The sequence below is a fragment of the Scomber japonicus genome, chromosome 5 (assembly GCF_027409825.1).
Source record: "Scomber japonicus isolate fScoJap1 chromosome 5, fScoJap1.pri, whole genome shotgun sequence".
NCBI lineage: Eukaryota > Metazoa > Chordata > Actinopteri > Scombriformes > Scombridae > Scomber > Scomber japonicus.
Window position 1 is genome coordinate 7,708,713 of NC_070582.1, and position 4,353 is coordinate 7,713,065.

Here is a 4,353-nt window from a genome sequence, read left to right on the forward strand (position 1 = left end):
AACAGTGCTGCACAGTTTAAACACATGAAGCTGCAGCGCCTAATACCCAAAAGGGAGTTTCAGGAAGTGATCTGTATCACTAGTGGTGAATGTGTTTAGAGGAAGTGCTGGAGGAAGCTTGTATATGCACTAGTACTTGTGTGAGGTCTGAACAGCAGGAAAAGTATTTATAGACCCCTCCCTCTGTGTTGATTCGGGATGTATGTATGGTCATTGTGTTGGCTGCATCTCACTGTCTCTTTACAAGGGGCAGAAAAAAAGTACATAAAATACTATTTATAGAAACATTTATTTGCCTACCATAACTTTAAGCTAGGCAAATCTTTCTTTTATAAATATCAACAGGGGTTTTCCACACAAGAAAATAAGAGTAGAAGGAAGTCCTTTAAAATAAAAAGGAAGAAAATTAAAGTTTGTCTTGACCTGTGCTGCTGTGACCCTGGTCAAGGTCTGACTGACCCTGGATGGAGGTTCAGGTCATCTAATGTTAAAAGATCTAATAGACCTTATGCCACCCTGTTAGATCTCTGTCGGGGCACTTTAGGGTGTATTTCTTTTAATCATCTCCTTTTATCATCAACAACTTTTAGAATAATAACTTTTCCAGAGCTACTTTATTACATAGTTAATCAGTAGAGCTACAATGATTAGAATTTGATATTTCATTAATATTTTTTTTTAATTTTCAAACATTTGATGAAATAATTTGCCTCTTTTCTTCACCTTAACTGATCGTAAACTGAACATCTTTGGGATTTTTGAGTTGGTCACACAAAACAAGACATTTGAAGATGTCACTTTGGATACAAGGAATTCATGATGGGTGTTTTTCACTATTAACTTTATTGTATCTGCAGATTAATTTAATAAAAATATTTGTTAATTGCATATGTACTTGCGCTACAAATGTTGCTAGCACAGTTCTTATCTACTACAGTTCATCATTAAAAGAAATTGAAATGCATGTTATGGCAAATTTACTGTTGATGTGATTGATTGTGGACTACCTTTTTATTCTGAGTGCTGTCAGAGTTGAGGAGAAAGGCTTATGACACCACCATCTGGACGGTTAAGGAAAATCTGCCAACAGTGTAAGACCCTCTCATGGCCCTTGATCACAGTCTGAATTCCCCTCTACTGAGCCCTCAACCTTTTCATGGTTATGGTTCTTTATAAAGATTTTACAGTATAGTGATTATATCATAGAGTATTTTAAGAGACTTCATTTAAAAGACTTGTGTGTATGATTTAGTAGCGTCTAGCAGTGAGGTTACAGATTACAGCCAACTAAATACTCCTCTCCCTCGTCTTCCACGTGTAGGAGAACCTTTGGCCACAAAACTCCTGAAAAATGTGAAAGGCCCTCTGTAAAGCCAGTGTTTGGTTTGTCTGTTCTGGGCTACTGTAGAAAGATGCCGGGCTCCGTGGAAGAAGACTGGCTCCGTATATAAAGGGTTCATTTTAAGCTAACGAAAACACAGCAATTCTTATTTTCAGGTGATTATACACTAATGAAAACAATATGCCTTATTTGTCACTGTCAGCCTCTACTGTATGTCAATATACTGGCTGGTGCATAAAAACATACAGTACAACGTCTCATGCACCCAGAGTAATTATAATACCTAGATGTAGCATGCATCCATGTAATATGTTATATATCTTCAATCAATCAAGGCATTAAATGTTTTTTTAATGTGCCTATGTAGAATTGAATGGGATATTGTTACGGTTTTAGCATCTTATTATCAAAAAAATCCTCTAGTAAAAGAAATTGAAACTTTTGGACAACTTTTGTGAACATTTGATTTTCGATTTCTGAGTTTACCAGGTGCACTTGAATGCACCACGAACTCCCGTGTATTTACAGTCTACGGTCGAAGCTTTACAATGTGACGTAGTTGCACATTCGATATTTAAATGTTAAGTGGAGATAGCACGAGCGCACCTCTCCTGTGTAGATGACGACGTGATGCAACTGCAGAGAGAGCTCAGAGGGGGGGAGGACGAGTCTGTGCAGGTGCGTCTGCATCTGTTTTGGAGTAGATATCAGAGAGAGAGGGTGAGGTACACGGTTCCAAAACTAGGAAAATCAATTAGTGGCGGGCAAAGTTTTATTGGGGTAAAATGAATTAATGTATGGAGAACCCTGTGGATTATATGTGTACATGTAGGTTTAATTGTGTAAATTGTCCCAGATGGTCCTGATGGTCTTGGAGTCATGAATGGCTGCACCAAATTTCATGCCAAGTGATGATGTAGCTTTTTGGGGGGGTTTTCACATTCATTCCTGAAAGCTGAGATATTTCAGTTAGTGCCTACAGTGATGGGCTTCAGGGTTGTCACAGGGTCTAAAAGAGATATTTAAGTACAGAAATGTATTTTATTATGTCATGATTGTCCCTGCTGCACAGTGCATAGCATATAAAATGGCAATAGTGAAAAAATTCTATTGAAGGAAGAAATTAAAATAAAACTTTCGTGATTGAAGTAGCAGATCCATTTGCAAAGTCACATGCATGTAAACCATTAATATAATCTACTGTTTCCAAAAGGGGATGTTTGGATGTTTTAGTGAAAATAACCAGATTTATGATGAACTTGTGCGTAATTTCAGAACAGTGTGGTCACTCTGCTGCACTATCACAGAAGGTCAAATTCCATAGTGATTAATATTTCTCTTTAAACCTCGTTAGAGTGTTTTGCTTGAGGAACACGCTGCTGTCCATTCATCAAAACTTGGATTTTGTCTTTGCCAAAGCTGTAATTAATTTCACTGATACGCTGTGATTACACAGTTTTTAGGAACACGTCGACCCTAGTCAAGTTGAATCCAATTTCATGTGTTTGAGATGTTTCAGCTGATGAAGTTTTTATTTTCAGATTGGTATGCACAGCTTTTTGGACTTTTAAAAACTCGTGTTTTACTGCACGTACTACATAACAATACACACTAACACTGCTGCACACAAGCACAAACAGAATATCACTAGTATTAGGTCACCAAAATGACATCAAAGTTGCTTTAAGTTAATTTATTTAATTCTGAAACAAGGACTTCACCACCACCAGCTGAAAACTATTACAATTCCTGCTGTGTTTCACCACAACAAGACACAAATGATGTTACCTAATACCATTTCAAGTCATTTCCGCTGATTTGTGGGTAAATTAGGATTTATTACATTCAAATAAAGAGGCAGATAAATGTCAAAACTTTGAAGATGAAACATTTAACATACTAAGTGCTTTGTTGAGGCCGTGTTGATTTCAAAAGAGCTTGGCCTACATTTGTTAACATGTAGCCTACTGTTAAGCTAGATGGCAGCACAACTCTTTCATCAGCTCTTCTCTTTCATAGCAGGGGAAAAAAAGAGAGAAAAAAAAGCTCTTAGTCACTTTCCATGACATTACAGTCCAGCCAAAAACTAACTGACCCCCTTTTTTTTTAACATTTTCATGTGTGAGTTACACCATCCAAACAAATGACCTTAAAATATCTCTAACATGATTAAATTCCAATAACATATAATCAGCACAATAAGGCAGTTTATATAACACATAACTCAGTGATAAGATCATTAATGCACATAATGGATACAGGACACATTGATTATTTACACAGATACATCTGATACTTCATTGAAGTTAAAAATAACAAAAAGGCACTTTAATATGTATATTGGCTGTATAAAAATATAGTTGTATTATATGATTAAATATAAGGTAGCTTTATATTTCCTTATATACAAGCTGATAATTACATTTTTAAGTATGAATATGCTTAGTAGATACTTTTCTAAATTGCACTCTTCATGAGCAGTTCATCCTATTCAGTTCCTTTTTTGGGGGGCGAGACTCCTGCATGTGACAGTTTGGGGTCCAGTACTGTCAGTTTTCTTGAGAAGAGAGAAGGAAAAAAAAGAAAAAGACGACTCCCCCGTCTCGGCCTCGGTTCTTCCTCAGTTCACGGATATTTCAGAGAAGATCCTCAGGAATGGTCTTCAGTCTCAGCAGCCAAGTTCACTTTGGAAGCTGCAGAAGAGACAGACATTCCTGTCAAGTCCCACAGGTCTGACTTGAATTCAACCATTAATCACACACTTGTTCAGACACACTGAAAACTGCAGCTAAGCATGCACACACACACACACACACACACACAGAGTATCTATTAGTGGAATCTCCCAGAGTGACCTGAGCAAAGTTTCCTCTGATGGGCTGTACAGATATAGCAGCCGTTCTTTTCGGCATATCTAGCAGTAAGTCAGTGGAAAACAACCTCTGAGGGGGGGGACTTATCTTCATCTGCTGTGTGCAAATCACCCCAACAAGGATTCTCCATTGCCTGTC